General features: G+C 47.1%; 1 protein-coding gene across 2 annotated transcripts in view; it reads right to left on the reverse strand.

The window, feature by feature from the left end:
* DRD2 (dopamine receptor D2) overlaps nucleotides 1-8,220 on the reverse strand; it is a 54,778-nt gene extending 46,558 nt beyond the window's left edge. The window contains exon 1 of one of the 2 annotated variants that reach the window (XM_006265249.3): nucleotides 7,894-8,220. The gene's annotated coding sequence lies outside the window, so the exon portion shown is untranslated. The remainder of the gene's footprint in view (nucleotides 1-7,893) is intronic. The other variant, XM_006265248.3, reaches the window with a different exon arrangement.
* Nucleotides 8,221-13,431: the final 5,211 nt, after the last annotated feature.

Consider the following 13,431-nt stretch of genomic DNA (forward strand, 5'->3'; position numbering starts at 1 on the left):
CCTATAAACCAATAATGTTGCAATTTCTCCCATTAAAGAAGGAGGCAAAGATGAAACAGTCACTGGGCAATGTGCTCTGGGTTTGTCACAAAGACTGTGCCCAGGGGTTTTGCTTGAATTCGAACAATAGAAAATGAGGTTTGAAGGGACCCCAGGAGGTCACATCTAGTCCAACCCCTGCTCCAAGCAGGGCCAGCCCCAACTACAGCATCCCAGCTGAGGCTTTGTCTAATCAGGTTTTAAACACCTCCAAGGATGGAGAGTTCACCATCTCTCTGGGGAACCTGTTCCAGTGCTTTGCTACCCTCCTGGTGAGAAAGTTTTTCCTAGTATATAACCTCAACTTCCTTTGCTGCAACTCAAGACCATAATTTTCCAAGCAGTTTAGAAATCACAAGTTGTTTTATCATCGATAGGTGGTGACTTGATCCTGTCACTCTGGCATCCGGCTCAGTGCTAGAGACAATAGTCAGGAATGTCTCCTGGATACGAGAAACATCAACCACACCTGGACAAATACTCTCTCATATACCCTGTGGTTACTCATTGCTAAGCCACGCACGATTCCTGCCACACCTGATGCACCTTGCAAGTGGAAATGGGTGTCAGCATATCCAAGAAATGTTTTGTTTTTCTTTTCCTGAATTTTTTTTTTGCCAAAAATGACATTTTTCAGCTGAAAACATTTACTTTTTTTCTGCACAGAAACATTTGCTTTGGGGACTTCAGAGTTTGAGTGCAAATAAGAAAAGGTTTTTAAGAAAATCTGGCACCTGCCGTGAACATTTTCTTTGGGTCAAAATCCCCGTTTTCATGGAAAAAAATGTTTTGATAGAAACATTTTCAGCCCATCTAGGAGTTGCAACTGATCTAGGGATTAATGTCAGGACACTGAGTATCAAAATAGTTGTAATAAAAAGAATAACTCTGACGTCCCCCATTTCAGAAGTGCTGCACGCGGATGTTTCTGCCTGTGACAAAGACGGTGGAAGTCTCTTAATTGGCACAGATCCTGCTGGAAACGGGCACGTGCCAACTGAGCAGTCAGTGATTCTCAGGGGCCTGCTTTTATGCTGGGAACCATTCACTGGTTTCACAAATTGTTTTCAATATACAGCCTTGAGTACAAAGCAACACAATCTTTTAAAGATCCAACAGGGAAGTAAATCCAGCTCTCTTTGTAGCCATATCAAGGCCCAGCAGCTCCCTGAAGGGACAAAAACTTACAAATCTTGACCAAGATCCTCAATCTCTTCACTGGAGCTAGTGGAACAATGCTGATCTCCACTCACTTGAGAATCTGCCCTCACATCCCTCATGGACTGATTTAACACCAAGTGACTTCTGTGGGAGTACCTTCCACTCGGTATCTTTATCTCTAGCAATTACACCTCTCTCCAGACCAGTGTTACCATGGCAAATAGTCTTAACGTTTCTTTAAAATAATTTGTGAGCTTCTGGGGGGAGGATTATCTTTTTCTACTTCATGTCTGTTCAGTAGCTAGAACAATGAGGGCACCACAGTTGACTGATTCCCTTAAATAAATAAGAACAAGGCTTTGATAAAGTGCTATTATTTGTTCACGCAGCGGTAGGGCTTAAAAGCCCTAGTCGTGGACCACAACTGCATCGTGCCCCACACAATGCAGACACGGGACACGCTGATAAGAACGACTGAAAAAAAATATGCAGAAATATTCATTACCCCAGGGATTTTGATGTTGACTTTTTGATTCCCTAAGTAGCGAGATAATTAAAAGGCTTTAATTATTACTATCAGTATGTAATTCAGAAACTGTAAATATGGAGCTTACATATGCTTAGCTCATTCATCTGCTGTCGGGGTGAGCTTGAAGTATTTCTGTACAACTGCAAACACATCTTGCAAGCGCCCTCAACTGTGGGGAGATTAGAAGCAATTCAGCTGGGCGTTCATGCAAGAGGGGCACAAGTGGCTTAGGCTGCTTAATGGCACGGCTCTGATGAGGCTCTGATTTCAGAGCCTTTGATTTTAATGGGGAGCTGGGGATCTCTTAGCGCTGTTCCTCTAAACCAGCAGCTGTTTGGGTAATTGCCACAGGCTGGCACGGTCACGCTGCTGACCTGTGATTCGGCTGTACTGCTGCCAGTCCAGGGCTAGATCGCAGGGAGCCAGCTGGGATGTCATCACGTGGTGCTTCATTTCACTGTGCAAACCTGCCTGCTGTGTCTCATTTCCCCATCTGTAAAATGGGCATATGGTGCTTCCCTACCTCACAGGATAGCTGTGTTAAATATTGTGAGGAGGCCCCCAATACCAAGGACGTGGTACTAGAGGAGTGCCTAAGAGAAGCCTCAGAAATCCCAGCTACCTGAGCTACTGATTTGTGCAAATACCCAGCACAGACTGGTGATTTAGGTAGTGCTGAACATTAGACACTTGATGTGACTTCCTTGGGACCAGATCTCTGTTCCAGCGTTCAGAGGAGCATGATTCACAGCACTTTTGTTGGCAGTTGAGAACCCCCTGCTAGGCCAGGATGCCTGGCGCAGGCTCTCTGGAGTTGAGGCTGATTACAAGTCCACGGTGCGACTCATCAGCATTTTGAAACATGCACTGACATGAAATCCACAGACCTGTCAATGGGCAAGAACAGTTTCAGGATCTGGAAACTTTCAGGTGGAAATAATTGGGGTTGTGGGGCTGCGGTTCAGGATAAATGACAGAACACATGCAGATGCGGGGCTATGAATCAAAATTAATATATTGGATGCAAAGCCAACACAATCAGAATGGATTTAGCTTATTCTGCCTGAACTGGATTGTATACTGATAAGCTGCCACCAGGCAGTTTTACACAGATTCAGCACATTCGGTGACAGCCACTGGGAACTTAAAATGTGACTCGATTCCTGATAGCCCTGGACTACCTGCAGGCCGTAATGCTGTCTCTGGCTTATTGCCTGGCTTTGTTGCTGCTTGCAGTCTATTTCTCCTCTTCAAATGCTATATAACACAGGCGGCTTCATTTACATTTTCTGAATGGACTAATCATGTCTCTTTGCTTTGATAAAGAACATGCTGCCACCCACAGAACCACATGGAAACCAGCGGGGAAGAGTAAACCAGAAATAAACCCATTTTGGGGGGGACAGAGAGAAAAATCCCCGCTAAGATAATTGGGAAGGATGTGTGAGCAGATAACTAACAGAATACACAGGCGCAGCTTCAAAAAAAAATTAAAAATAAAGCTAAAAATACCACATGAGGGACAGCAAGAGACAACACAATTGAAGCAGAACAATTGGGAGAGGAGTTAATACTTATTAGCAACCATTTTAAATTGACTATGGGCTGGTTTTATAACCGCTCCAGGAATGATGCATTTGACAGGACTTAAACACTCACCTCCCCCTTTCCAAGGAACCTACCAAGCAACACTTGAGAGAACCAAATTAGCCAAACTCATTTGCGTGCTACTGAAGAATTAACCGGAGCAGCGACAAACACTAAAAGCTTTTCCGTGTAGGTTGCTGTGCACAGCAGTCAGACCCCAAACGAATCTCTGCAGTCCAGATCTCACTGGCTCCTATCTACCACCCTCCCTACTTCATCCCGGATGCTCTGAAACATTATTTAAGTGCCAGTTGCATGAGAAGTGCAAAGGCAGCTATGCATTTTTATGGATTTTGCAATGCTATTAATAAGAAATTGACTCACTTCCATTTACTTCTGTGCACTGAGCCAGTACCAGGGCTGGGAGCCTCTTTCTTTGGGTCCCGGTTATACCTCTGGGGTTATGCTTGAAGAACTGCTCATGCATTTGAAGGTAGGCGCTTTTTAAGGGCTTGGCTGTATCAGGGTCTAAGCAAGCACTGTCTATCCATGAGGTTTAAAATAACAGTGCAGCTTGTGTGAAGAGTTGGGTTAGAGAGAAGGATACATTTAGCACTATATGTGTGTGATAATGCAAGTAAATGAGCTGGTGCCTCTGGTTTATGCAGGGAAAAGCAAGAGCAATGTCTTCTCTAGGTCTTCAAAGAGCAGAAATGGTTTGGAGAGAGCACTTTCATGCTCTAAGCTCTTTCTCTGGCAGAAAGCTGATATATTAAACAACCTTGATGTTCTCTGTGTTTCTGGTTACTGTGAGCCAGCTGCAGCAGAGATTTCCAGTTCGTATTTGGGACGTCAGTAGCAGTGTATGCGAGATCCTTAGATGCAAGTCAAACCACAGCTGGCAGGAGAAGTTTTTATGTCCAGCAGACTCCCTGGACTGCCATCTGAACTAGAAAGACCTCTCTGTCCAGTCAGATGAACATGTCTCATTTATCTGCATGATGTGTTAGGAGACAGCGACTGCGTATAGTCAGAGCATCAGGGAATCAAAACAGAAGAACCAGAGACAACTTGGATTGTAACTTTCTAGAGCAGTGAAATGTCTGTGCAGGGGCATGGACAGATGAGCCCAGAGATCCCTTCCACCCTAGGGTTTCATTCTAACTCCTTCTAGGAGCAGAGTGTTTGGCTCCTAGAGAGAGAGGGTGAGTTCAGGTCTGATGCTCCAAGTTGCCTCAGAGCCAGACCGTTTCAAACACTTTCAAGGCAGTTTGTTCATTTTAAGGTCAAAAGTGAATAAGGACCTGTATCCCTTTGCTATTTTAATTGGAAGGAGAAAATTAAGGAAGATAAAGCAGGCTAGAGCTTCCTTACTTTTCCTATTTTGTCCTCTGTATTAGAGAAAAATATGTGCAGAGCCGTGGAGACTGAGGCCTGTAATGACTAAATAGAATATACTGAGCCGAAGGCGCATTGGAAAGGCGTATTGAGCCAGTAAGAGCATCATAGACATGACCCTGTCACTTGCCATCCGTGCTGATATCCCATTGAAGTGAATTAGGTTCGTGGGCAGGTGGGAATGCAAGACCATCTAGTATTGCAGTGAAGCTTGAAGGGCTTTAGGTTTAATAACTTTACTTGCTCCCTTCTGCTCATTGTGTATTCAGGCTGAATGAAAGGTGATCTTTGCTGTCCTTATGGTATCTGTGTGGGCATGTGGGAGATCATCTTTGCTCGGATGAGTTATTGAAGAGGCCTGATTCTGCACTGATGCAGCTCCTCTCCCTGCTGGGTTTTCACACTGGGGTATCAGACCATTGGGAATAGCGGGAATCCCGTGTATCCCAAGAGACAAACCGCAGGAGCACTGTGACTCCAGAGACCCCCTATAAGTCACCAGTCTTCTTCTGCTTCCCCTGGGAAGCCCTCCTGTACCTTCAAGACGTTGCCGTCCTTCTACCCCGAGGCTCAGTTGCAGGGACCAGTAAGTAAAGAGCAGGAGACAGGGCTCCCCCCTGTTCCCTGACCACTTGTCCTAGGGAGGAATTAAACAGACAAGAAGCCCCAGATGCGTGGGTCTGGACAGTCTTTGCAGTGATATCCTTGGGGAGGTAGTTCTTATTCTTTCTTATTCCCTTGTAAAGGCAACAAGGTTCTCTTGTAGTCTGAACTGCAGCCTGAGCCCTCAACCTTTACATGGGAAGTGAAAGCAAAGAGCAAAGCAAAGCAAGCCAACTGTGTGCTTCTGTGTGTGATGTAAATTCACCACCACACACACTCGATTCATGTTAACCCAGAGTCACTTGCCTTCCGCGGCAGTTCATGGGCTTCTGTGCGAAGCCTGAAGGGGAAGCATTTGCTTTTGCTAGAAAACATAACCAATGTTAAAATGAACCTAACAGGGTTAATGAGGTTTTAAAACAAGTGCTGTGCATAGAAAACCTGTTGTGCCTGGGGACCCTGTGTTCTTTGATGTGTATCACATTCTCGTTATAGAGCAACAGGTAGGGTCTTTCGTGTTGGTAACAGGGGGATCACACGTGTTATTTGGTGAGATACTTACTGAGACATAGTGTGCCTGTCTTGCTTAGCTCTGCTGAGTGTAAAAACAGATGCACTGCACATATGCCTCAAGAAGTTCGACTGACGGAGCATATAAACAGGAGATCACGGCCCAGCACATGCACTCCACGTGTCTGTATACATTACATACATACACACGTGCTATACATTCAGCTGCATGTTGTGACATCTTGTGATACATCAGACCAGATAACTGAGATGTGTTAGTCCATGTGTGAGTACAGACAGAGAAACAGATCCTATAAAGCAACGCCAGCACTCAAAGGGCATGACTGTGCCAAAACTTCAGCCAGCTTTGGGTCTGTCTCAGCATAGGAGCGTCCTGGGTCAGGGTGGTTAAACTATGCGAGCTTCCACAGCCCATAGCACATGAAGCAGCCCTGTGGGTTTCACTCTCTCTGGCTGCCTGAATGACTAGGTACCCAGTTACAGCTGGGCCAACTGGGGGGCAGCTCTTGGTGAAGATCGAAGGGCAGGCTGAAATGTGCGCTCCCAGGGACTTCACCTGGCTCCTGCTGCCCTGCCCGCTGTGCCCAGGCTCCCACAAGGGTAAACTCCATTAACTTTAATAGAATTATTCCTCCTGTTTTTAATGAGCACAAAGGATGGGAGAAGTGAAACCTCTCTCATGTCTGCCTGTCACAACATGTTCAGCGCGTGTGAGAGAGATTCACTTCGTTCCTAAACGAACACAAAAACAGTTTAAGGAAAGTTTGCTCTAGGGTGAAGAATGAAGATTCATGAAAAGGAAGCAGACAGGAAGATATCCAGGAAGCTATTAATCAGATTCACTTAGTGCTAAAAAGCAAGTATTTAAGGCACTTTCTTCCTTCATAGATAGAGTGGTAACAGCCATAAACACCTAATTTATTACGAATTGCTAGGAGCAATCCATAGAGATTAGCTTTGAAAGAAATGAAACTGCCTACACATAAGAGATTGAATTATTTGGATCATTTTATGATTAAGAAACCACAGTTAAATCAAATCTTTAAGATGCTAGACTATATCCGAGCCATTCTGCAGTGAATTGCACATGCAGTCAACATCCGCCAGAGCCAGGGTCATTACTGGGGTGATTATTATAAAAGATAAAGTTGCTCTTCTTTTTCTTTTGGTTTTCAACTTTATTTGCCTCTACCACCCTCCCTCCACACTGGTAGCACTTTTGCTCCACATCTTACACCACGAGTTAGACCCGCGGATTACCACGCACGAAAGGGCCACCTACGTCCACAGTCAGAAACTTGTGCAAAACCCCACAGATGTGCGGCTGACAGGGCCCAATCCAGCAAGGTCACTGGGGAGACCCCCACTAATTTTGGTAGGAGTCAAATTAAGCACATAGTTGACCAGCAAAGAGAGATGGAGACATATAGCTGGGTAAAAGTGAAGACCTATTCCTGCCACACAAGTCACTATAAGCCATCCAGGAAAAAAGCAAACACTGGCAAGGTCTTGAGGAAAAGGTCTCAGCTTCTGGCTTCCCAGGAAAGGAGGGAAGCCAACCTCCCCTCCATCATCAACCTGCAGATCCCTTCTTGCACTGGGCAAAAAAGCGGCAGCTCTCCGCGGCATTCACTTTCTGTACAGCACTAAATGACTCGGTACAAGACGTGGCTTTTTCCTTCCCTAAAGCAACTTGATGTTTGTTGTGAGGGTGGCAACTTCCCAGGGCCCGGGAGCCTCAGGGGGGATCTGATGCTGGCGCTAAGCCCTGGGCTCTGGAGTCTGCTGGTTTCTTTCCAGTCTCTGTCTGCCAGACTGGTGAAGTCTCAAACTTCTGGGGGAAGCCAGACCTGCCACTGGCACCCCGGGGAGGTCTTCTTCCTAAGCCAGACTCAGGGAGTTGGTGGGAGGCAAAGCCGCCCCATGAATTTCACAGGGTATTTGGGGGACGACTCCATGGAAGTTTTGCACTGCAAAGCGCTGCCCTGCCTGCCTTGCCATCCCCAGCGGCGGAGGGAAGGGATGAGCATTAGAATCGCTCTTACCTTCAAGCCATACGCGTGCCTGGAGCTCCGAGGACAGGGCTGCTGGCTCGGTAGATCCACAGCTCCCCGACGTTCAAAGCTCCCGGCGTCTCGGAGCCTCCCCCATGGCCGCGGGCTCTTCCCCGGGACGCAGAGCGAGCGAGAGGAGGAGGCGGGGGCAGGCGAGGAAGGCGGGGGTGCGGCTGCAGCTCGGGTGGGAGCCCCTTCCCCGCGCCGGCCAGCCCTGCCTGCCTCTCCCAGCCCCGGACACGTGTGGCGCGGGCTGCCGGCCGCCAAGTCCCGCGGGCGGGAGCTCTCCGCCGCTCGCCCGGGCTCCAGCTCCAGCTCCAGCTCCGCAGGCGTCTCCCGGCTGCTCTTAGCCCGGGCTGTAGTCGGTCATGGCCGGGCGGGGGCGGCAGCGGGGCCGGTTCAGCACCGCGCGCTGGACAGCTCCCGCTCCCGCTCCCGGGCGGGTTCAGCACCGCGCGCTGGACAGCTCCTAGCTCCCGGCCGGGGAGGAGCTCTCCCTTCCCTTCCCTTGCCTTGCCCTTCCCTTGCCTTGCCCTTCCCTTCCCTTGCCCAGCCCAGCCCTGTCCTTGGCTTGCCTTGCCCTTGCTCTGCCCAGGTGCAGGGTGCAGCTGCCAGGGACCAAATTGTTGCCCCTGCCCACCCGCCCTCTCAGCCCCCGGATAGGAATGCCAAACACCCCGCTGGGATCACGGCTGCATCCAGCCCAACCTCCCCCACAGAAGCCCCCAGCCCCTGCCGAAGTGCTCAGGATGAAGAGGGAAAACCTGCTGCTGGGGGCAGACACTCCCTCAGGCTAGGCAAGGCTCCTTGCTAGGATCTGTCCTTTTATTTCCTAGGTGTTGGGTGAAAACCAGCGTCTACCTGCAAGGGATTCTTCCCCCTGCCTTTCTTTTAGTAGAGGGAACACTTCAGGGCCGTTTAATTGTTTTAGTCTGATTCAAGGACTACACACTCCCTTGCTTGGCAAGACATTGTCCAAGAAAGCTCTGGTTTCTATAGAAATGGCTTGATTTGCTTTGGGGTTTTGTTTTCCTGAAAGTGTTTCTTTGACTTTGCCAGCATTAGAGCGAAGGGATGGTGAATTAAGACCACCACTTTGCTGATGCCTTAAAAACAAACAAACAAATGTATTCAGCTTTCTATGGGGTAGCCCACCAAAGAGAAGAAGGAGATCTTGGCTGAAATTCTGACTGAATTCAAATGAATTCTTTCCATTGCATGCCTCTGATTAAAATATTATTTCCCCCTTTGTTAATTGGGGATCTGTATGTAATATTTAAGGAGCCAGAGGTAAGATAGAGCTTCTACCTTCTCCATAAGGCCCAGGAGCAGTCGAGGGAGATGCTCTTCCTTAGAAACACTATTTTTCAAGTCTTGCTAAAGTAGGTTTTAATATACTCTTACTTCAGCTTGTCTAACAAATCTTGTTTCTACCTAAACTGAAAAATCAGGGCTCAAAGCACAGTGTATATGTATTCTGAATACTTATACCCTTTGCTCCTCCTCAGTATGAGTATTTAGTTTCAATATGAATAAAACTTAAAGCATAATTATTTCTTCCAGGGGGTTATCCATCTAATACAGCCAGGGTATAGTTCGTCTTTTTGTAGTCTCCCTTGCTTTTCAATGATTTTACAAATATGCTTTACATCTGCTCGTTTAAGAGAAAAACAACCTCACTCAAATCCAGAAAAAACACTCTTTGTAATTCATAACTGGAGGGCATACTCTGCATGGATGGACTCAAAGGGCCGTATTGATTGTTTATCATGTGCCAAAACCTTGCAGTGTGAATCAATATTGTCATTTTGATTTACAGGCTTTAATAAATCAGCAAAGCTGCATTTTAGCTGCCTGTAATGGTCTTATTTATGTGTGCTGTCAACACATCCTTCGCTCTTATTAAAGAAAGCTGCTTTTAGTTTGTCCACAGGAAAAGCATGAATTAAAAAAAAAATGGCAGGTCTCAAGGAAGACTTTCTGTTATGTACCAGGTACCCTTGTCTGGGCTAATAATACATGTTGCTTTTTCCGTATCAGGAGTATATGAAGCCTGTTCCTCTGCTGCTGTACATTAGGAACTAATTTTCAACCAATAAGGCTCCAGACCTCTGGAGTCTGTGGTGAAATTCATTCCCCTTGAATTCTCAATCAGAAACTTCAAGAAATAAGCCAGAGCTCAGTAAATCATTTGTGGGGGGTCCACCAGGGATGGCAGGTTAGGCCAATTTAATCTCTTTTAAAGAGATTTATCCGCAAGCAAAACCTAGTTTATTTAACCTCATTGAATAGTTTGAGTAACTCCATGGCTCATCGGCAAGTCAGAAAGCATGCAGTGGTGGGGGTAACGTTGACTAAATCTGTAGCTCACATGGTAGGTTACATTTCTTCAACTGCATGGAGGTAATGCTTGAAATACCTGGGGTGACTGCTCCAAGCTGCTCATTCACAGCTATCTGCCCATGCCTGTTCTCTAATCTCCCATCAACACCACTCATTACTCAGGGATTTCTGTTGCTAAACTTATTGAGCAAAACAGTGCTGGAAGTGTCATGAGAGGGTGCTCAGTGGGTTGGGGCACATCATCGAGAACACAAAAAGTGGCTGTGAAATTGCACTGTCCTCATATGGAGAGGAGAGCATGGTATTACTCCCAGAAGAGACTAGTCTAGACAAACACTCTCATAGGCTTCTAGGGGAGCGTAGGTCCTTACTCGCTTGCAGAGGGAGCTAGTACCCTCCAAGTGGTGCTCCAGAGGTGTGTGCTATCAGCTGAAAGCCCATGATCCCCCACTCAACCTAAAACCCTGCTCCACTCTATGGCAGCCAGTCCACCACTACATGTTCAGCATCACCCCATAAAGGAGGCTCTATTATCCTCTGCAGCACTCTCAGTGATGCCTGCTAATGGCTAGAAGGATCACAGAAAGTGATCCCAGACAGGTCCTGAGAGATCCATCTCCACATTTGAACTCGGGCAGGAGGAACTGTGGTTTTGTTTTGTAGTGAGTGCTTAGTTCTGATTCACCAATGACTATTGTGCTATTGTCTGGCTCAAAGTTGTGAGACCTTTATTGCAAAGAAATAGGATGGCCCGTTAGCATTCATTATAAAGATGCTTTTTTTCTTTGAGTGAAACCATATCTGGCTTCAGGGTTGACGGCTTTCAGCTCTTGGAGGAAGATTAATCATAAGGTAGCCTGTGCAGAGTCTGTGAACTTAAATGCCCTGTATCTGTTGCATATTTTGGCACAAATGATGCAATTACCCACTCCTACTACCATCTCACTTCTACTTCAGAGGAGAGAAATGGGGATTTTTGCCTTTGCCAACTGAAGAGGCATGTAAGTTTGTTTGAATTGGGAGGAACTTCTGTAGGTTATCTAAGCCAGTTTTCTACATCATTTTGGGTAGGAAAATTCCTGTCTGCTGCCTAACACCTCATCTCTGTTTGTGGAGCCTGCAGAAGAGTTCAGTATGAGTTGGGGGAAAGGCCTGGGAACAAGGAAGGCTGGGTTTCTAGTCTTAGCTCTGCTGTTGACTTACTGGGAGGCACTGGGTAACAGATTTAACTTCTCTCTCTCTCTGTGTATATTCACTCGTTTCTTGATTATAGAAAAAAACCCCCAGAAAGATCACAGTGGGTCAGAGCAGTTTTGACACTCTGGGTTCCTACTGGAAATCTCTGGGTTTATCTTGGGAATCACATTTGTACACCTAACAGTGCTAACGTTGTGCAGCACCCCTGAAAGGATCTCAAGGCACCCTAGGTTCGAGAATCACTGGTCTGTACAACTGGGGCACCATAATCTACCTTCCTTCCAAGGCAGCTGGATGTATCCATATTCCTTAATGTGTACTCTGCTCAGCACAGGTCCTGCATCTATTCACAAATGAGGTTTGTAATAAGCAGACTTCACTGCAAGCATGTTCCTGCTTAATGCATTGACAGGCACAGCATGGCTGAAGCCCGCACACAGTATGCTGTTACTTCGGAGACTGATCCAGTCCATCATGGGAAATCAAACAAAGATTGAACAGAGCAGCATAAAGTCACAATGGCACTGCATATGACAGGTGCAGCAACTCCAATTATCAGCCAAGGATTGATTTAGTCTTCGACTAGAGTGACCATGGAGATAAGGTGCTCTCCGGTTGACTTGGCTCCTTCTCCACAACGGGTCCCAACCCTCGGCTGTCTAGAGCCGCAACACCGAGCACCTCTCAAAGTCCAATGAGACTTTATGAGTGTCCGGTTAATGGAAATGTCAGATCTTAGGCAGCATACTGAAGAGCTGCTCATGCAGTCTATTAAGGGGCTTATCTGGAAAGTGATGGGCAGGCTGCATTGAGCCAGGACATCAGAAGTGTTCAGAGCCTGGTTCTGGATGGGGTTTGAAACAGGAGGTGCTGCAGTGCAGGTCATTTATGGTCCAGACAAGGCCACAGACATGCACAGAAACAGAGGGTCCAGTGCCAATACTCAGCACAGCTCCACTGACGGCAACTGTGCCTCTTCCCTCCACTGTCTAGGAACTTCTTCTAGTTTGTAGCCTATGTGCCCTCATGGTCTGGAAGTTTTCAGTCCCTGCTTTCCTGGTTGGATGGCATAAAATCTGCACGCTACTGATGATGCTTCATGTTAGGGGAAAAAAGGCTTTTTGTGGGAACATGCATTTGGGTGAAATTTGTTCAGGGGTTCCCCCCACTCTAAAAAACCAAAATCCAATGCCAGGGAAATCTTGGATAGGAACAAGCAGGAATGATTTTGTGATAAATCATTCCTGGTTCTGAAAAGACAAATCCTGGTGCTGAAAACCAAAGGTGGCACCCCCTTTGCCACGTGGCAAGAAAGAGAGGAACAAAGGCTGCAGCAAGAGAGGTCAGTAGCTGGTCTGAGTGCTCCTGACTCAGGGCCCTTGCACGATCAGCTGGAAGCTGCCTGCAAGTCAGGCAATGCTACAAATACATTTAAAAACAGTGCTGGGGAGAGAACAGGAGATTCATTGCCGTTGATAGAGCTGCACTGACTGAACCGAGCAGACAGTTTGGCTCAGGATTATCAGGGCAGTAGCTGGTTCAGGGGGCTGGCAATGAAAAAAATGGATTTTAAAGAGCTGCTGGGCCCTGAACAGGCCCTACAGGCTTTACTCCCTAGTTCCTGAGAAGAGACACCATTCAGGTCAGAGTGAAGGCCCATTGTATATTTGCAAAATGTCTGCGTGGGGAGGTTGTACAGCATCCGCTCTTTGTTTTCATGGGCAATGCACGAGCCTGCAGGGAGGGGCTCCATGCTCTGAGCAGGGGGCCTACGATGGGACAGCTCTCTTCATGACCCTGCTCCACAGCTGGGAGAACACGGCACCCGATCCTGCCCCGTGGACGGTCACCCAGGCATCAAAGCTTCTCTGTAAGGAATGAGCCACTTGAGTGAGAATGGCGCCTAGGACCAGAAAGGAAGGCCAAGGACACCTAGAAAGAAACCCCAGCCCTATAATGTTGGGGTCTCCCAGGGTTTGGCCTGACCTG

The sequence above is a fragment of the Alligator mississippiensis genome, chromosome 16 (genome assembly GCF_030867095.1).
Source record: "Alligator mississippiensis isolate rAllMis1 chromosome 16, rAllMis1, whole genome shotgun sequence".
NCBI lineage: Eukaryota > Metazoa > Chordata > Crocodylia > Alligatoridae > Alligator > Alligator mississippiensis.